The 22,378-nt window shown below is 37.6% G+C and overlaps 1 protein-coding gene across 21 annotated transcripts in view; it reads right to left on the minus strand.

The window, feature by feature from the left end:
* TRPM3 (transient receptor potential cation channel subfamily M member 3) overlaps positions 1–22,378 on the minus strand; it is a 1,017,461-nt gene that overhangs the window by 352,268 nt on the left and 642,815 nt on the right. The gene's annotated exons all lie outside the window — the stretch shown is intronic.

Consider the following 22,378-nt stretch of genomic DNA (forward strand, 5'->3'; position numbering starts at 1 on the left):
TAAGAAGCCCTTTATAAATGATAAAACACCATATAAAGATGTTATGATGATGCTACTACTAATACAGATACCAGTATAACATAAATATCCAACTGTCCCATGGTGACTACCAATGGTTTATGGAATACTACATATATTTTTTAGTAGTAATTTTATGGCTTTGGGATTGAAAGTGTACCTCCTAGATCTGGAAAAATTAGGGCCCTATACTCTTATCTACCGAAATAAGAGTAATTATGGAACCAGAGTCACATTACTGTGGAAGCAAAGCACCCTCCTCCTGAAATCCCACACGTGGCCAGATTAAAGGACTAATGGTAATTAAAGATTGACACAGAGTGAATAAGATTAATATTAGAAAAGGATTACATCAGAAAAGATTTACATCAAAGGATTCTTTCTCTTTTCTCCCATAGAAGGCCTAAGACACAAAAGAAGTCTTATGCAAAACATTCTAAGCCTCTCAGTTATTTTAAAAGAAGCTGAAAAAAATGATGAGGTAAGCATGAATTTCTCCTACTGGAAAATACCAAAAGTTATAATATGCTTAAGGTTTTATTCCCCATATAGGAAATAGCAATATCTTGGAGGACAAACTGGGTCATGGATGTCCAGGAACTTGGAAAAATGTTTGGAACATTGTTGGAGGAGAGTATATACAACAGACAGAATGAAAAGGTGCCCATAAGCCATCCCACAAAATTTTAATACCATCATGTGCTCCTTGTTGAGCTACAAAGATGCAAGAACTTTGTTTGTTTAGTGTCAGATACAAATGCAGTGGATATGTGTCTATGAAATGAACATATAGAATAACACTATATGAACAAACAAAAAGGAATATCTTCAGTGGGGTTGCCCAGGACACTACCAACTAGGAGTATAGTCAAGATTAGGACCCAGCAGAGGTCTGCTCTGGCCTATAAGGTCAGTGGATACCTGGGCCGGAGGGACCATGCGGCATTACCTGGGTTTTCTGGGACTGTACCACACTGGTTTGCTACATTCAGCATTTGTATCCATGAGATACAAATGCATTTCTTTAAATATCCAGATCCATACTGTTGGTACAAAGGCCAGGGATATTGTTGTCATCTTTCATCCATTTACCTAGTAAACAAATGTTTCTTGAGCACCTACACCAGGCACTGCTTTAGGAACTTGGGAGTACAGTATTGACTAGGAGAGTGTTGAACTTTAGGATAAAACACAAGGTTAAGTGCAGTTGAGAATTTTCTAAAGAAAAGTAAATGCAACACTGGGCTTCTCCAGGACTCAGATTTACTTCTATTTGGGCTGTCATACAGAACTGTCATAATATTACCAAAATATATACAGGACTCATCAGGTTGCTATGTAAACTTTAGTAGTATCATGACAATACCACTTAGTCATACAACAGACCTTCTTGAGGATCTGTGTCTTCAAGAAGCTTACATTTTAGTGCCATGCTGATTCTAACAGGACCCATTGCGGTGCTCAAGCCCTACTGCTAAGATTGTGAATACAAAAGGGGAAAAAAGTTTTGCCATCAGACAACATTGGCTTGAATGCTGAATGTATTGAGTGCTAGTGCCATGACTTGGGAAGATACCTTATCTTTTAAGAGCTTGTATTTCTTCATCATCCCAAAGAAGATGATAATAGTACCTATCATCATCAAATGTGATATTGTGCATGAAGGCACTTTGCAAAATGCAAAGTGCTACATAAATGTTAGTGCTATTATTACAATTCTGTATGCCAGTCCAGATAGACAAGGATCTGGGTTCTGAAGAGAGCCAGTGCTGCCTTTTCTTTTCTTTACACAATTCTCAAAAGTACACAGCTTTGTATTTTATTCTCATGTTTAATGATTAACTTTTAACAAGGTTCTTAAAATTCTTAATATTTTCTACAACTGGGTAGGACCTCCTGGACCATTCTGAATAGGTACATCTCTGGAAGATAGCTTACACTTTGCTGAAATCTAAAGGGACACAATAATTGTGCTATCTAAAATAAAACTATGTAATATCTGGATTGAATCCCCAATTTTTCTTTTCCTTCACATCTGATACTTTCATTAGAATTATCTAATACAATGAACCAAGCAATTACTGATGACCTATGATAACTCCCATATTTTATGGAAAGATAAATAGATTATAGAAAATTCCCAGCATTTATAAGCAAATTCCCAGTATTATGAGCAAAGAGAATTCCTTTATACAATTAGCTACTTGATATTATATTAGAAATACCATTTTCAATGAATTTCAATGAATACCATTTTCAACGAATTTACCATGTGCAAGGAGTGAGAATATATTTCACAGATAGAGAAGGACCTTAGAAAGTTATAATCTTTATAATTGACAAAAAAAAAAAAAAAAAAAAAAAAAAAAAGACCACAGACTCACCCTCAAAACAACCCAGAAACTACAGAGTTGATCTCATAAGGAACACACCTGGAAGAAATAGCAAGTTTGACTAGCGATGTCAAAACTATTAGATAACCCTAAATTAGGAATGGGAGAGTGATTAACCAGAGGTGACTCCAGTGAAATCTCATCACATAGGGAAAAAGTCCCCTCTTATAAAAAGCAATACTTGGGCCAGGCGCGGTGGCTCACGCCTGTAATCCCAGCACTTCGGGAGGCCGAGAGGGGCGGATCTCCAGGTCAGGAAATCGAGACCATCCTGGCTAACACGGTGAAACCCCGTCTCTACTGAAAATACAAAAACTTAGCCGGGCGAGGTGGCGGGCGCCTGTAGTCCCAGCTACTTGGGAGGCTGAGGCAGGAGAATGGCCTAAACCCGGGAGGCGGAGCTTGCAGTGAGCTGAGATCTGGCCACTGCACTCCAGCCTGGGCCACAGAGCGAGACTCCGTCTCAAAAAAAAAAAAAAAAAAGCAATACTTGGATCAAATGGGCCAGACAACAGATGTCCTAAAAGGTCTAAAAAGGAATTAAAAATATATAATTGATGGGTCACAAGACAGACCATTAGAGATTAAGAGTACTTTTAGAAAAAACATGAGATGAAGGCCAATCCCTAGAAAGAAAGCTAGAAACCAGAACAGTAACAATTCGTAAAAATGTTTGTTTTTGGTGCAGGCTGTTGTTGTTTATTATATGTTGACACAGTGGCAGAACAGCTAAAAAATTTTGGAGATGCTCGTTTCTATCTTCTATCTGCCTGTGCTCCTTCTAGAGCAGGCTAACACAGTATAGACTTGTAGACCAGTATAAAGTGGTGCTTTAATCTTATAGTAAGTCTGTAAGTCTATTGGCCAAATTAATCACTGAAGGGCTACAACTCTTGAAAACATATTGGGATCTGGATAAATTTGCTACTTCAGCTGCACATATTGATTACATTAAGCAGATAAGTGCCATATCTTCAATTTATTTTATGCAGTACAGATGGCCACAGAAAATAAAGAACCATATGCTGTAATACAAAAGAGCTCAAAAGTGAATGTGTGTGAATTATTGTACAAAAAAAGGACTAGTCAATGTGTGAACAGATAGAAACAATGAGTACTTTCAATAACAAAAGAAACAAAAAATATAGAGGTACTTAATCACAACTGGTATTCATTATGCAATTAAGATATTTTAACATTTATTAATAAAAGCCTAACGTGTTCATTGTATATCACGCTTGGATCGAATTAGGCAGATTTTAATTAAAAGATTACTACTAACAAATAACAATGATGAGATTTGCAGGGGCTAATGCTTAAACCAGGAGATTTATGCCTTATTAAAATGAATTCCTCTAGTTTACAATCGTTTTCTACGTGTCAGAGCAGTGCAAAGAACTGCCTAAGATCACAGAACATTTTGGATCTAAGCAGACCTTATGACCAATCTTTTCTTTTTATTGACACATAAGAGTTATACATGTTTACAGAGCACATGTGATATTTTGATACATGTGTATACTGTGTAACGATCAAATGAGAATAATTTGGCTATTCATCACCTCAAACATTTATCATTTCTTTGTGTTGGGAACATTCCAGGTTTTTTCTTTTAGCTACTTTGAAATATAGAATAAATTCTTGTTAACTATAGTTGCCCCACTCTGCTACTGAAGACTAAAACTTATTCCTTCTATCTAACTGTATTTTTGTACCAATTAACCAGCCTCTCTTTATCTCTCCCTCCATGCTCCCCTTCCCAGCCTCTGGTAACCACTATTTTACTCACTGTCTCCATGAGATCATTTTTTTATTATTCGGCAGTAAAAAAGAATGAAATCCTGTCATTTGCAGCAACATGAGTGGAACTGGAGGACGTTAAGTGAAACAAGCCAAGCACAGAAAGACAAATATTGTACATTCTTACTCATATGATCATTCTTTTTGGTAACCGTGAAAACTGAGATGCATAAGGATAGTGAATATCAGCGGTGGATTTGATCTCAATTTCCCAACAATTCTGTTTGGAGTTTCTTTTGTTATATCCAACAGTTATAACAGCCCACAAAGTCTAGGCTGAATTTTGAAGAGAAAATTATTTTCTCAGAGGCAAATTTCTAGAAAACTGATAAAGTCTTTAGTAGTTGTCTCCAACTGGGGGAAGAAACTGATCGCATCTAGTGGAGGGAACACTCAGAGTATGCCAATGGCTTGACAGATTAAAGAAATAATGGCTTCTAAATTATGTTGATAACCTATTAGTTGGTGCAAAAATAATTACTTTTGCACCAACCTACTAGAAGACATTCTCTTTGTTGTTGTGTAATAACGCATTGGCCATTAATAGCATTTGTGGTGAAGTTCAAGGAGGGTGAGACTGGTAAATTATAGCAAGGCTCATGTTGTGTAGACAGTTGTTATTAAACAACAGATAATTAACAGCTCAAGACCAACTAAAGCATTAACTCCAATTTCTGGAGCTTGCCTAGCTCTGCAGAGCCTCTTACTTGAATAACATCCCTGACCAGTGATACAATAAATGACTCATTACAATGGTCTTTATGTTGGTTTTACAGGCACCTACATTCTTACTACACAGCTCACAATAAATTTAAAAGTAAATGTTTTTGAAAAATTTATTGGTTTCTGGCCGGGCATGGTGACTCATGCCTGTAATCCCAGCACTTTGGGAGGCTGAGGCGGGTGGACCACAAGGTCAGGAGTTCAAGACCAGCCTGGCCAACATAGTGAAACCCTGTCTCTAATAAAAATACAAAAATTAGTCAGGCATGTCTGCGTATGCCGGTAGTCCCAGTTACTCGGGAGGCTGAGGCAGGAGAATCACTCGAACCTGGGAGGTAGAGGTTGCACTGAGCCGAGATCGTGCCATTGCACTCCAGCTTGGGCAACAGAGTGAAACTTCATCTCAGAAAAAAAAAAAGAAAAGAAAAGAAAAGAAAAAGAAAAGAAAAGAAAGACACTGGTTTCCTTCTACTTCTGCAAATTTAAAAGCAGCCTGAAGATAGCAGAAGCTGCTGATAAAACTTGGGCTGAACTAGTGTCTTGAATCCAAACCCTTTCTGGGAATGAGGGTGGTTCAAATGCAACCTTTTTGGGAAACCTTTGCTTAGTTGATAAGTTTGTTACCAATATGAAGCTCGGACAACAGAAATCTTCTACTATCCATAGATAATGAGTGAAAGGAACTGAAGCCAAGACCAGTGCCTGCATAAAGTGTTTGGAGAATCCGAAATTTATGTTCCTAGAGAAAGAAGCAGGACATGAAAGGCTGGGAGATATCTTTGGAATGAAAATGGAAAACCAATAGGGCAAACCAAAATTTAGAGGGAAAGAGAGATTTCAGTTTACAGAGTAATACAGTTACAAACTACACTCATTGATTGTAGATGTGTCACCATGGTTTGTTGTAGCCTTAGAAGATGACTTGTTATTCCTGGAAGTGATCTTACAGTTACTATTTATTTTATTAAAACAAGGTCTTTCTGGCAAACCTGATCATATCCTTCAGCTGCTGCCCATTGCCTAAGAGTTTGTGTCCAAACTTCCTATGGCATTCTGAACCCTTTTCCATTTCTTTTCCTTACTCATCTCTCATTACGTCCTTCCTTCACATCTTAAACTTGAGCTACAGGACCACTTGCAAGTCTCCAAACTCTGTGTCATAATGGTTTGTGTTCATTGTTTTTTCTTGTGCTGCTTCCTTTGCCTAAATTCCTCTTCTTGTTCCTTGCCTTGACCCCTTATGAATCTGCTGTCTTGCAAAACTTTTAATCGATGAAACTATACCTAACCTATGCCTCAGGGAGAACTGACCATTCACTCTTTTGTGCCCCAATGCATCCCCTAGATGCTTAGATCATAGTAAGGATTCTATCTTAAGGCATTTGCTTGTTTGAAAGTTGGTCTCAAATAGACTGTGAACAACACTGGGTTAGGAACCCTCTCTGCTTTATTGATATAGACGTAGTTCTTAGCATTGTGCTTGCATAGAGAAGACACTTGATATTTGAAGAATGAATGAATGGACCAATCAACCAATCACTGGATAAATAGATACTTAATAAGACTGGTCCTAATTATACTATTGCAGCATTAACATTGCTTTAAAATGTTTGTAAAAAAATATATAAGAATAAGCACTGCACAATTTTCATTATCTTTTTCTTTCTTGGGCAGAAGAAACATTTTAGAGAATCTCAGGATTAGAAAGGACCTTAAAAATAAATTCATTGTAAAAGAAAAATCAAGTTCCAAGTATAAGAATCATAACTGATGACATAGTTACAATTATACTTATTAGGGGATAAGAAATACATCTCCAGAAAATCAAGTGAATAAGGAACAGAACAAACACAGGTCATAGTTTAAAAAGACTCATTACACTCAGCTACTCAGAAGGCTGCAGCATGAGAACTGCTTGAACCTTGGAGGTGGAGCTTGCAGTGAGTCGAGATCATGCCACTGCACTCCAGCCCGGGTGACAGAGTGAGACTCTGTCTCAAAAACAAAACAAAACAAAACAAAACAAACAAAAACAACTTACTACAGAGATTAAGGAAGTAAAAAAAAAATTGTAGTGACATCTGGAATTCAAGGCACAAACAAGAAATAACAGAAGAAAATAAATAGACCAGAGCATTATAGCAATAAGATTAAAATTTAAAAATAATCAAAATAATTAAATGGTTTCTTTCCAAAGGCATATTCTGTAAATTACAGCACAAAACTAGACAGTGTTCACAAATACCTTGTAATAATAATTTCTATTTTTTTCCCCAATATAAGCAATTGGTTCACTTGGATCAATCTTTATGCACCTCCTCATCTCCTCTCACTTTTTTCCTGGCCAAAGTTACTACACAACCTGACTATAAGACAGGACTTCTGATTCTGCCCTAAATCATGGTGATGGTCCAGCACCACCTTTGGTTTCAGGCTTGTAAGACTGATAAGGAGACCGGACGGACCAGGCTGGAGGAAGAATCTGTATCTGGCCTCTATTAGGCAGGTAATCATGATACTATTGTAAGGACAATATCTTCCTTCTGGGTCAGAGACACTATGAAGGACTTATGTCTTTGAGTTTTATAAAAGAGCTTTCAAAACTATTTTCCATGATATGCCCAGTGGGACATAGACGGAAACTTTTTCTCTCATTTGTTTTCAACAGAAATCACTGATTGATTTGCCTTAACACTATCCTTTGCTTCAGTGCTATTTATTAACTGTCTGGTGCCAGGAGGAATAGGATAGCCTGAAATGAAAGTGACATGGAAAAAGAAAGAAACAATGGGTGGGGACCTAAAATGTAGCCAGGAATTAGGTAAAAATGCTTACAGTAATGGCCTACACAGTTGTTATTGGGTGTGGCTAAGATAACACAAATCAGAGCCAAAGGAAACACCTTGACTTCCTTGGACACAAGTAAATTAATGGCCTTTTAAGCATTAGGTAATATAGGGTCAGCCCTTAGAGAGAAAACTCCCTTGAGGAAGCTCCAAACACTGTCAAGTAATAGAAACGCACACATTCTAAAGGCATATTTAAATCCAGCAGCTTACTTTGCATAAGTGAAATTATTAAGATGTAACATTTAACTTTTTTTTTTAACAAGATAGGTTAAATGTCAGTTTGGTCATCAGCATAATAGACTTAGTATCCATGGTGGTAAAACATTTTATGGAATTTGAAATATATGGTGGAAAAATATACTCAGGAGATTTTTAATATCCAGAAATAAATTCAGTAACTATATTTCCAAATCAAATGCAAATAAAATTTAAGCATTCAAAAATCAAAAATGTATAACAGGAGAGGAGCAGCAATATGTGAAGATGTGAATGATCAACTGACTTTGAAAATGTGAAGCATGTAAAAGCACTGAAATTTTGATGCTACTCAATGGCACAAAAGAATAGAAAGGAGGCAGATTTTGTTTCCAAGTTATTAATTTCCAAGTTATTAATGATTGATTAATGATCCAGAGGATGACTAATGATATGAGACTACATGACAGCACATATGTGAAAGTGCTTTGTAAGCTTTAACCAGCTGATGATGTTCATCATCATCATTAGGCTTCTATTACATGTCACATATTGTGCTTGTTGCCACAATTAGGATAAGATAACACGGGCAGACAGCTGTGGCCACACAAGGCAAGCTTTATGCACTGATGTTCTTTGGTAGTTGGGGGTGGGGTCACATAGAATGTGAGGGTCAACCTTAAAGGTCTAGTCAGTAACATACAGAAATTTTTATGTACTGTCATTCTCCTTTACCAAACCTGCTTCTCTCCCCATGTCTAGCTGATAATGAATCAAATTAACCTATCCTTGCAAGCAAATGACATCTAGCAAGGGCAGTTTCAGAGAAGTCCAAGCTTCAAATAGTATAATCTTGCAAAGTCAGTCATGGCACCAGCCCCAGTTGGGGCATGCCCCTTTGTGTATTCACACAACAAAGCTGAGGTTATGCTTGACTTTGTTGTACTCAGGATCCGGGATGCCTCATTTCCTTTCTGTCCGGCACTATACATATTCGATAAATGCTGATGACTGAATGGGAACTGCTTAGGATTTATCTTATCGCTCTGAAGGCAACTTATTTTTATCTAGGGAGGATAACGGAGGGACTTCAGATTTTGCAAAAGAGACACATATTTGTTGCATTTGTATGAGACAAGTTAAAGTCAGTTTGGTTTTTCTTCCAATTTTTTTTACCTATTATTTGAATAAGAATCATGTCAACTGCTTTCCTCTCCTTCTTCCAAAGAAACTACAATGAGAAAAAACAAAAAAACAAAACAAACAAACAAACAAACAAAAAACCAAGCCATTCATTCATTGATTCAGTTCTTAAGGAGATATACAGTCTCAGGCACTGCAATAGGTACTGGGGAACTCTGATGAATAAGTTACAGTTCCTGGTGCCTAATACATCCCTCGTGAGTGAATGAATGAATGAATAACTTGTGACTCACACATAGGAATGTTTTAGGGAAAGAGACAGTTGTCGGCTTGAATCGCCTTAGAATAAGCCACAGAACCTATCTTAAAGGCTCACAGTGTTGTGTCATAAATAGCAGAGCAGATGTAACCCTCGGCCTGCCTCCAGTTCACAGTCTGGTGCAGGGCTTGCCACAAGTACATAAGGTTCCACAATACAAGGCATCGTGTGTTTTGCTGTAAAAGAGGAGGTGAAGCAGATGGGGGATGTAAAGATGTTATCCACTAGGCTGGCGAGGGAAAAATTACAGCCGGAACTCTTTCTCAGGAAGGAATTCAGAAACCAAATCCAGCACAAAGGAAAGATGACCCCGTGTTGGTTTGTACCTTACTGTCCTTTCCTGTGTTGAAACGTTAACATTTTCAGATATAATGGGTCTTTTTTCCAGTTCACTCAGCACAGACAATGTGCTAGAGGCCCGGACGAAGTTGGCCCATCAGCAGGGCTTTGCACTTAAAACAAAGATCTGAGCTTTCCTGTCTGTGTAAATGAGAGTTGGGACATTAATACACAGAGAAATGAGTGACACATTTGGTTGTGGGGATTAGTGCCACTGTATGGAAATGCCACGTTGGCGCCCCTACATGAACATTCTAGACCTCTTAAAGTGTGAACAGAGCTTCCATCCACCTCCCCAAAAAGAAAATTTCCCTTTAAGTGGCACTCCATTCAAAGTATTTTTGGGGTACTATTTTTTTTAATCCTGTAAAAAGAAGGGAATTACAATTAGGAAAAATACTTTTTCCTTCACAAGAGAACTGAAAGATAAGAAATTTGCCTTTTTGTTGAGTTTATTTATCAAAAGGAAATGTAATAGCAAAATGCCTAATATGAAACACTAATGAGAATTATTCAATTTAAACATTATAGATTATTCAATTTTATTAGCTAGAACCAGTAGACAATAAGACAAGAGGTTTAATTTACCACACTTCTAGTTATATTGCCTACATATAGCAGGGTTCCTCATATATAAGAGATGTACAATGAATGAGTTTATATAAATGTTCATTTAACAATCCATTGTGTATCCTCAAGAATACAAAAAAGAAAATGTTTTCTCTGGAATGTAGAATTGTATAGGATTTTAAATTGCCAGATAATTTTTCTTCTGATTTTTTTTTAATTATAAAAATAAAATACTGTAATTCCATCACTTTGGGAGACCAAGACAGGAGGATCTCTTGAGCCTAGGAGTTTGAGACCAGCCTGGGCTGGTCTCAAAAAAACCGTGTCTCTATAAGAAATGCAAAAATTAGCAAAGGCATGGTGGTGCACACCTGTAGTCCCAGCTACTCAGGCGGCTGAGGTGAGAGGATCACCTGAGTCCCCGGAGGTCAAGGCTGCAGTGAGTCGTGACTGTGTCATTGGCCTCCTGCCTGGGTGACAGAGTGAGACCCTGTCTCAAAAAATAAAACAAAAACACAAAAAAACTCACTTTCTTGGCAAACTTGACTGTTCAAAAAGCAGCCCCCAAACATAATGATGTTTGTTAACTACATACTTGCCTGATAAGAAAAAAAAAGTCTTCTGAGAAGTTACTTATTTTTAATTAAAGAATCACAACTCAGGTGCTCATTCTGCTTCCACTTTCTCTAACTCACTGGCTGCACCAATAAGTGGTTTCCAAGACTCAGCAGATTAGAAACAGCTTGGGGAAGAGTGTAAAGAAGGAGGAGGGATAAGAAGGCAAGGACCTCAGAGGTGGATAAGTAGGAAGTAACCAGAAAACAAAGCATTCTGGGGCCAACACATATTAACAAACCTGGAACAGCCCAACTTCCAGCGCTATACAGACCCTGATGGCTACAAAATGACACAGTTTTCAAGGAAGGGCTAAACTGGGTTTGTTATACTTAGTTTAAAAAGACAGAGTAATCACTGAGAATATATTTTTTTCAGAGGTGTTGAAATGAAGTTTTGCTGCAGAGACAGATCAACAAGATGTATAGCTACAAATAGAAAATATTTTAAAAGAGGTCTTAAGGGAGAGCCTTCATTGAACAATTTTTTTTATATATATTAGTAAAATCTGAAAGGAGCTTTTCTAAAAGTCTTGTTCATATGTCAGAGCTTAAAGTTTTCTTATGGCTGAGGAAGCTTTCCTATAATGATCCCTGAGTCTCATAACATCTGCTTTGTTGATGGTGCTGTTTAATGAAGTAGGTAAGCAAAAACTCAACTGTTTTGGCAGGTTTCAAGATATCCTGTACAGATGCCAGTAATCCTGAAGAGCCGTCTCGAGAGCATCAGTGACAATTAGATCCGACTCCCATCAATCATGGATTATCCGCTTTCCTCCTCTTGCATTTCTGAGCCTACAAATGCAATATGGGTCATATTCTAGAGGAGTATTTCCCAAATCTATGCCTTCTATAGCATATTCCTGCATGATGTTGCTTTAAAAGTTTCTGAAGTATGTTTGAGATTGCAGTACATTGTAATCTTCTCTTGGAGATACCAAACACACATTGACATGTTAAAGAACACAAGTGCTGCAGTAAAGAAAGCTGTTTGATTTTGTTTAAACCAATATTCCCTAAACAAATGTAATGAAAAGTCTCTCTCTTCTTTCTTTAGAGATCAGCAGCAACTGTTAACATCTTGCAGAAGATACCAAAGGTCCTATGTTAGAATTTTTACAAACCAACTGAGGGCAACATTTCCCATTTAATTGTAATTATACAATTATATTATTTCATATTTTCTCTAAATAAGATATATTTAGTTATTCTGAAGAGTAACATACCACTGTATAGACAGGCCAACAAGATTTATATCCATAAATGGAAGCATCAACATTTTAGAAATACTTAGAAATGTGATGAATAACCTTTTGTCATCTCTATAACTAATAAAAATGCTCCAATGACCAACATACAGACATTATTATCCTCTCTGTCTGGGACCTGGATTCTAATAAGAAAGTCGTTTCTTTTTTTTTTTTCTTTTGAGACAGGGTCTTGCCGTGTCACCCAGGCTGGAGTGCAGTGGTGCAATCGCAGCTCAGTGTTTGCCTCAACATCCTGGGCTCAAGTGATCCTCCTACTTCCCAAGTAGCTGGGACTACAGATGTATGTCAAAACGCCTGGCTATTTTTTAAACTTTTTGTAGTGACAGGGTCTCAAGGCTGGCCTGCAATCCTCCTGCCTCAACCTCTCAAAGTGTTGAGATTACAGATGGGAGCCATCTAGGCCAGCAAAGATTCATTTCTTGTTTGAGAATCCTGACTTTTCTGTTCTCAAACAAACAATAATAGCTCATAAACTATGAGCTGTTAAATAAAAGTATGACTTGGTTCTTCCTTGACAACTTAAAAAAATCTTAATTTTGCTGAATTTTTATTTCTTTTATAAATAGGGGAAGAAGTTTTGTGAATTTATCAGCTATTGCCTATTGTAAAAAAAAAAAAAAACAGTTCTAGGTAGTAGCCAGGGATTTTAGAGATTACGTATATTACAGAAAATCAATGAGGAGGGATGAAAAGAAATCGCAAAATGGAAATGACATATAGATCTCATTTTCTGCAATTACCCTCGAACAGAAGCCAACTGAATGATCCTTCACTGGGCCTGAGCTTTGGATGAGAGGGCAGAAATCAAAGGCAGATAGGGCTGGTGACCTCCTGTTTGTTAAATTAGTGTCATCTTTTTGTTAAATTTCAGGGAAGTAAATGCCAAGAGTGTTTTGGGAGTCCTTGGAAGTTTGGGAAAGGCTTCTCCAGGACTAGACAATCTTGTCTAGTGGGTTTTCAATCTTGTTAAAGTGAATAAAAATTATCTTTTAAAAAAGAAGTACAGGCTGGGCACAGTTGTTCATGCCTGTAATCCCAGCACTTTGAGAGACCAAGGCAGGCAGATCACCTGAGGTCAGGAGTTCCAGACCAGCCTGGCCAACATGGTGAAACCCGTCTCTACTAAAAATACAAAAAATTGCTGGGCGTGGTGGCAGGTGCCTGTAATCTCAGCTACTCGGGAGGCTGAGGCAGGAGAATTGGTTGAACCCGGGAGGCAGAGGTGGCAGTGAGCTGAGATTGCACCCTTACATTCCAGCCTGGGCAACAAGAGTGAAACTCCATCTAGAAAAATAATAATAAAATAAATAAATAAATAAACAAAAATAAAGTCCAGATGCAGAACAGGAAAGGTGGAGAAACTCTGAGATAAATAAGCTAAATTGAAAAAGGACGAACCCACATATATGACAGCTGTATACATTTTTTATTTACTCTTGAGATTTACATTACCTTACTTTATAGCACAGTTTATTGAAAACAGTATAATTTTACTTAAAAATACAGTTTATGTATGTTATCCACTGATTCTGTATGTTTAAACATGCCTACTTGCTGACATGTATTTGTGACTCTGAAATCAATACTGGCAGGGCTTGCACCATCCTCTGTGGACATGTGCAGAGTGGCAAACAAATTGCCCCATGTGCATGTTGCATGTTCCCAGCTGAGGCAGGACAAGGTGATGCTCTGCCTCCTTGTTTCAGCTGCATACTGTGAACTTTTCACGGTCTACGTAGTGCCACTTTTTACATTTTAATACTTTTTGTTGATGATTTTGCTCTTAAAATGTCCCCTAAGTAAGTGCTGAAGTGCTGTGCAGTGTTCCCAAGTGTGAAAAGGCTGTGATGTGCTTTAGGGAGGAAATACATGTTAGATGAATTTCGCTTAGGCATGAATTGCAGCATTATAGATGCAGCTGTTGGCCCTGAGCTCACATTTCTGTATGTCTGTCTTTATTTTAGATTCAAGGGTTCAGTTTTATTACATAGGTGTGTTGCATGACACTGAGGTTTGAGCTTCTACTGATCCCATTGCCCCAGTAATGAACATCGTACCCAATAGGTAGTTTTCCAACCCTTCATTCCCTTTCCCCATCCCCCCTTTTTGGGATCCTCAGTGTCCACTGTTTCCATCTTTGTGTCCCTGTGTACCCAATGTTTAGCTCCCACGTATAAGTGAGAACATATGGTATTTGGTTTTCTGTTTCTGCATTAATTCACTTAGGATAATAGCCTCCAGCTGCATCTATACTGCTGCAAAGGGCATGATTTCATTCTTTTTAATCGCTGCCTAGTATTCCATTGTGTATATGTACCAAATATTCTTTATCCAGTGCACCACTGATGGGCACCTGGTTTGATTCCATGTCTTTGCTATTGGGAATAGTGCTACTAGTGCAGGTATACTTTTGGGAGGACAATTTATTTTCCTTTAGGTATCTATCTAGTAAAGGGATTTAAGCTTGATGCCAATGAATCAATAATATATATAAATAAAGTGTCTTTGAACAGATATACACATAAATCGATGTCATATATCAGTTAGTTGACAAAAATCTTGTGAGCAGAGGCTCCCAGGAACCTGTGTATTTCCCTTAGGAGCAGTGGTTCCATATTTGCTAATTCAGTGTTCATGGTGACTTTATAGAACATAATTACTACAGATAATGAGAATCAATTATTCAATTAAATAATATTAAATTATTTCAATAGAAAGGTAGAGAGTTTCAACTCAGACAGACTAGTTGGTTTAAGACCAATGTTTGCATTACAACAACCATATTGGCTGGACAAAATATATATAAAGTTTTGAAAACATTGTGAGCTATGAAAGCGTAGGAAATGTAGGGCCAAAATCCAGAAGGGAAGGGGAGCCTCTATAGGTAAGGAAAACAATACTGAAAGAAACTAAATAAGACCTAAACAAATGGGGGGATACAGAATATTCATGGATTCCAAGATTGAATCTTATAGAAATATCAGGCCTCCCCAAATTCATCAAGATTCAATGTAATTTTAACTTAAATCCCAGGGAGAGATCCAAATAGCTGATGCAAGCTTGAAGACAAATTTAGAGTATCCACACTAGCACATATGAACAATTATTAGAAAGCTACAGTAATTAAGACGTGTGGCAGTGTCACAAAAATAGACTAATAGATCAGTGGAATGGCATACAGAGTCCAGAAGCAGACCTATGCATATATTGATACTTGATAATATGAGCAAAGTGACACTTCAGAGCAGAAGGTGAAGGACAAATGGTGCTGTGGTAATTGAATATCCATACAGGGAAAAAACAAAACCACCCCATCTTATGTCATCAAATAATAATTTCAAGTAGACTGTAGATATAAATGGGAAATAAAGTTTCTAGAAGGTAATAAAGCATCTTTATTTCTTTGGAGTAGGCAAAGATTTCTTAGACAAAACACAATAGCATGAACCATAGGTGAAAAAAGATTAACTGCAGTACATTAAAAATGTGAACTTCTGTTCATCGAAAAACTCCATTGTAAGAATTAAAATGCAAGTCACATAGCTGATTGCTTAGTTTTCAGACAGGACATAGAGAGCCACCTAACTTAGAAGAGTATCCTGAGGGCAGGGAAGCCAAAGGATTTGTATGCTGGTTCTATCTAGCTCTTACCTGTCCTTGTCGAAGTACTCCACATAGGACCTTACATTTCTATGTCAAGTCAGCTGGCCTTTCCAGGTAGCCTCTAGGTAACTTCTAGAGGTGATGGGAGTGGCTAGACCCTTCATAGTGTGGTAGGGTTGGGCTTGAGAATCTGAACTGCTGCAGCTCCAGGCTTGGTGGACATGAAGGAATCCATGCTGAAGCCCAGCCCTTACTCTGGGGAGCCTGAGGCAGACTGTAGTGTCAGGGAAAGAGGCAACAGCATTGGAATCTTGGGCTGTCCATCGATAAGGTAGACAAAGACCCAAAAGGTAGGGGTTAGAAGGAATTAGTTAACTGAGGGTGGAGGGGCATGCACATAAATTGGGTCCAATATACAATCTAATAGGAAAGTTGGCAAAGGACTTGATGAGGTTCTCTGAAGATTTTCAAGGGGCCAATACACATATATAATAAAATCAAGATTATTCAACCTCATTTGTCATCAAGAAAATGAGAATTATTTAGGTCAGTGCAAAAGCAATTGTGGTTTTTGCTATTAAAGGTGATGGCAGTTATTTTTGCACCAACCAAAACTATGATGATATACCAGTGCATTCCCATCCTAATAGCTAAAAGTAAAAAGACTGATAATATAAAGTATTGATGAAGAAGGGGGACTGAAACTTTTAAATACAGAGTGGAGTGTAAATTGCTACAATTTGGAGTGTCATTTGATATGACCACTTGGAATTTGTCACTAACGTTGATTATGTATATCTATAATCCAGCAATTACAGTCCTAGGCAAATAAAAAAATGCATACATATGTTCACCAAAAGATATGTGTATATGTGCTTATAGTACCATTATTCATAATAGTCTCAAATTGGACACAAATTTTTATCAATAATAGATCAATAAATTGTGGCATGCTTACACAATGGAATACTATGTAGCAGTGAACAAGAGCAAACAACTGTTTCATATAAAAACATGGGTGATTCTCACCAACATAATGTTAAGCAAAATAAGTCAGATGCAAAAGAATACATGATTCTGTTTTTATAAAGTTTGGAAACAAGTAAAATTAATCATGGTATTTGAAGTCAGGATATGATTATTTTGGGGGAGGAGAGTATGAATAGTGACTGGGAAGGGACAAGAGTAGGATATTTATGGTGCTGTCTGAATGGACCTGACTAGTAGTCATATAAGTATATGCACTTTGTGTTAATGTATTCTGTAATATACTCATGATCTTTTTTTTTTTTTTTTTTTTTTTTTTTGAGACGGAGTCTCGCTCTGTCGCCCAGGCTGGAGTGCAGTGGCCGGATCTCAGCTCACTGCAAGCTCCGCCTCCCGGGTTCACGCCATTCTCCTGCCTCAGCCTCCCGAGTAGCTGGGACTACAGGCGCCCACCACCTCACCCAGCTAGTTTTTTTTTTTTTTTGTAGTTTTAGTAGAGACGGGGTTTCACTGTGTTCACCAGGATGGGATTTATCTATTTTTCTAGTTGTTATATATAGTTAAAAGTTTATAAAAATAAAAAGAATAAAACTTGGTAAATATATAAGATAAACAGGTATGCTATAGAAGCTGAATCTTTGATTACTGCATTATCACCTTCTATACTCTTCAGCCTCTAAAAATCAAGATTATGCTACAACATGCAACTGAAACGGCCAAGCTGTGAATAAGAGTTACCAAATGGCAGCTAAAAGCACTTACTATGGGCCAGGCACTGCTCCAATCAGTTTGCATATAGTTACTATTTTCACTCTGCTTTAATTACCCTATGAGGTCATTACTATTATTGTCTGAGCTCTTAATCATTGCACAGCACTGCTAAATGGATAGATGGCTTTCAACTCTAACCTGTCTTTGACTTTGCTGCAGCAATGAAAAGTGTTATCACCTTCCTTGAACTTCACATACCTTGACTTCTATTACAGCAGCTCTCTTTCAAAGCATGTTTCAGAAACAGTAGTCTTATGGGATGTTATTGAAGTTTACTGAGTCTGAAAAGTGTTTTTGGCTAAACATGTTAGGAAATTTCTAGATTATATAACTTAAACAATTTTCCTTACCGGAGGACTTTTCACAAAAGAAAATCTTGAAGAAGAAATATCTTAATAACACGCAGCATTTCCAAAACTTATTTGTGACCAATGAATCATATTCTGAAGATCAAAATCATAGAAGTACGGTCCCATGGGTCACACTTTGGAAAGGATTTCATTATTTCAATTACTCTTGGTGTTCCCCACCCTTTCTGGCTATTTTTCCTTCGTCTCCATTACAAAAGGCCTGTTTTTTGGACACCTTTAAAACAGTGGTCTTCCCCAAGGCTCCACGTAGGTGATCCTTTCATTTATCTTATTCTATACTCCCTTCCAGAGTAATTTCATACAAAATCATGCCTCAAATACAATCTAAAACTTGATGACACCAAAATGAACCCAGATCTCTCTTACAAATGTTCTATTTCTATATTCAACCATGTGCTAATGGACTCCAATTAGATGCTTCAATGGCATCTTTAATTTATATGTCAAAACGTGAACTCATAACATTCTATAAAACCTGCCTCATGTATATTCTTTATCAATGAACATCATCATCATGAGTTCATCAGAGATTAAAATAGAAATCTATGTCAGTAGCCTCCCCTCTGATGCTCACTTTCCCACTCATTATCTAAAGGTCACCTAGTCCTGCTGATTCTAGTTTCTAAATATGTCTCAAATCTGTTTTCTCCTCTTTGTCCCTGTTACCAATACAACTGTTTTAGTTCATGCCTTGATATTTTATTGCTGCATTACAACAGCATCCTTCTAATAAGCCTCATCGTACCCAATCATATCTTTCCATTTGCCTCCCTAGAATTAATGCAACTTTCCCCTATACCATTCTCCCTTCTCTTCTTCTGGCAATGGCTGGACTTGACCTGGATAAAGAGTGGCTCAGTAGCCAGCAATGAGGATTGAGGGCCTGGAATGAGGCAGTTGGCTGCTACCTTAGGCAACAGAAGGATGTCTAAAGAGAGAAAAGAGTAACTATGGGTCAAAATAATCAGTGTGGATTCTTTCATGATTATCTCAATCTGTGGATAGTTTTGAAGACAGTTTTGTGACCAGTATAGGCAGGAAAAGTCAAAGAAAAGAAAGAAGGGGCAAATAAATATTTAAAAGGATTAGTGTGATCTTCTTCAAGAATCATTATATTGATTTTTAGTGTTCCAGGCACTTTATAATTCTCATTTAGTGTTTTTTCCCCCCAAAGGTATGAAGTTAAGAATATTGGCTAAAGGCTAAACAATTTCTCAGTTAAAATTGCAGAACAAAACAGCCCTTTTATGGGTCAAATATTATGTTTGGGAAAAATCATTTTGACATCTGATAAAGAAGTAAAAACAACTCTCCTAAGATGATGTTCTGAGTAGCTGCCTCAAGGACTTGATAAAGTGAGGTAAGCATAACCAGTTAAAACTAATTAGAATTATTCTTAGCCTAGCTTCGCAGATAGTGCAGATAGTAGGTAAGAAAAGTGAGAAGAGAGTAAGTTGGCTCTGTGAATAAATGTGAAAACATGTTGGCTAGCTTATCTTAAAATCAAACATATTTAGGAAGCACTGCTCAATGAAAGGAGCAGCCTATGAGAAGTCAAAACAAATGTGGATATTGATCCTTAACAAGTGCTTGAGAAAACAGACTTGAAGAGAAAGCCTGGAAAACACAATAAATGATGAGAAGAGAAGCAAACTAAAATATATTGGAAAACAACACTATGGCAGGCACATTTCATGGTATTTTAGATTTGCCTCTCTCTTTCTCTCACCGTTTACAACACTATTGAGGTACAATTGACATTCAATAAATTACACATATTCAAAATATATAATTTGATGAGGCTTAACATGCATATATAAGCATGACATTATCACTATAATGATGATAATGTACATTTACATCATTCCCAAAGTTTTCTCCTTCTCCTTTGAAATTCATTCTTTCCAAGGAACCCACTTAGGTACATAATTATCCAATCTATGAGATGTATTCTTGTAAAATAAAATTAATTAGGCTACCTATAAATGTAGAATAGGGCTTGTATGTACCATCTCTAATGGGAAAATTGCTAAATCCAATTCTACCTAAAATAGTAGATACAGCATTTTGCTTTCTTTTCCAAATTTGTGATGAATTGTCTTCCATAATATTTGATTTTGCTTTCCTGGGCTCTGTTCCTCTGACATCATTCTGAGGTATAAACTTTCAATTCTACCTATACACAGAGGTATCCCACTGGTCTTATTTAGTTCACCCAGAAATGCTTTACAGCATTTTCATAGTCCCTGGGGTCAAAAATCAGCACTCTAATTAGTGCAGTGTAGTGACCTCTTTTTCATTGCATTGGCTGGGATCATTGTTCCCCTGGGTTTCATACTTATCACATCACTGCCAAAATTGAAAGAAGTTTAGAGATAGATATTAAACAGAAAGAAAGGCCATCAAGTTCACATACATTTGTTTACAATGTCTAAGTTCAAAACTAGCAGAGGGAAAATCTGTTGCTAAAATTTGCAAGAGTTTCTATAGCAGGAAAAGACAAAAAACAACCAACAATTATTTAAATGAATGAATATCTTAGTATTATCAAGTACTAAATTTCTGGAGGAATATTCGTGATCCCCAGTAGTACCAGAAAAAAAGCAGCAGACTGGACTTGACTAATGGGTGAATTTGGGTTTTTTTTTGGTTTTGTTTTTGTCTTTAAAGTTCTAAGTCTCTGTGATACTCTGAGCAACTCAATGTCTCTCTCTGCATGTTCTTCCAGGAGTAAAATACTGGCTTGTCCACTAGTCTCGAAAACATAAAAATTGCTAAGCACACAGGTTCTTCCTTTCCTCTATATGATGGCCACAGATCACACCTAAACTGCGTTGCACTGAAATATTCTACTGGTTATAGAAAAGATCAGGTCAAAGAATAAAGAAATGAAGGTATTGACCCCTTTCCATGTTTTCCAGGCAAAATAACTTAGATCACAGCCTTCAATGACAGCCGATAAACACCACACTATGGTTTGAATGTATGTGTCCCTTCAAAATTCATATGTTGAAATCTAACCCTCAATGTGACAGTTTTAAGGTCCTTTTGGAGATAATATTTAGGTCATGAGAGCTCCTTCCTCATGGAGTTAATGCCCATATAAAAGAGGCTTCACATAGCATTCACCCCTTTTTCTTTTCCACCATGTGAGGACACAACATTTGCCCCTTCTGTCGTGTGAGAACACAGCAACATGGTGCTATTTTACAAGCAGAGATTCCTCATCATACACTCAACTTTCTGGCACTGTGATCTTGGACTTCCCAGCCTCTAGAACTGCGAGAAATAAGTTGTTTATAAATTATTCACTCAGGAAAACACTAAGATACACCATGATATGTATTTCTTAGTCATTGGAGGCACAATGAGAGATAATACGATGTACCAAAATAAACTCCCTGCAGTGATGGATGCTGAAGCAGAACAGATGTGTAGTGTGATAATTAAAGGGCATGGAGTTACCATTGAATAATGACAGTGCCGAGTCCAGTGTCCTTGAGCAAACATAGGAAATAGTTAGGGAGTGGTTACAGCAGGCCTTGAGTGAGACTCAGTGCTGAATGGGTTTCAGGTCCGACCCAGCACAGTCCTAGTAGTGCTGGTCACAGGGGTGCTTGTGTCACTTCACCCTCAGCACTAGATGATTCAGAATGGAGAAAGACTGTTTGGGAAGAAGTAAGGGAAGAGAACAAGTGTTTCTACCTAGTGATCCAGATAATTTTTCAAGATCTTGTCCAGGACCATCAAGACAGTACCTCCACGAGTCTGCAAGAATTACATTGTTACTGGGCTTTGTTACTGGGTGCCTCCTAACGCATATATAGCTTAGATTACAGCACCCAAGTCCTTTTGAATACCCGGAAAGCCTTCCCAAAAAGGATGGGTACAAATAAACACAGAATCTGAAGACTACAATAGATACCTACCTCTTCAATGCTCAGATACATCCACAAATATCAAGGCTATCCCAGAAAACATGACCTCACCAAATGAACCAAATAAGGTACCAGAGACCAATCCTAGAGAAACAGAGATACGTGACCTTACAGACAAATAATTCAAAATAGCTGTTTTGAGGAAACTCAAATAAATTCAAGATAACACAGAGAAGGAATTCAGAATTCTATCAAATTTAACAAAGAGATTGAAATAATTTTAAAAAATCAAGCAGAAATTCTGGAGCTGAAAAATGCATCAGAGTCTTTTTTTTATGAGACGGAGTCTTGCTCTGTTGCCCAGGCTGGAGTGTGGTGGCACGATCTCGGCTCACTGCAGGCTCCACCTCCCGGGTTCACACCATTCTCCTGCCTCAGCCTCCTGAGTAGCTGGGAGTACAGGTGTCTGCCACCACGCCCGGCTAATTTTTTTTGTATTTTTAGTAGAGGCGGGGTTTCACCGTGTTAGCCAGG

The sequence above is a fragment of the Macaca thibetana genome, chromosome 15 (assembly GCF_024542745.1).
Source record: "Macaca thibetana thibetana isolate TM-01 chromosome 15, ASM2454274v1, whole genome shotgun sequence".
NCBI classification, from domain to species: domain Eukaryota; kingdom Metazoa; phylum Chordata; class Mammalia; order Primates; family Cercopithecidae; genus Macaca; species Macaca thibetana.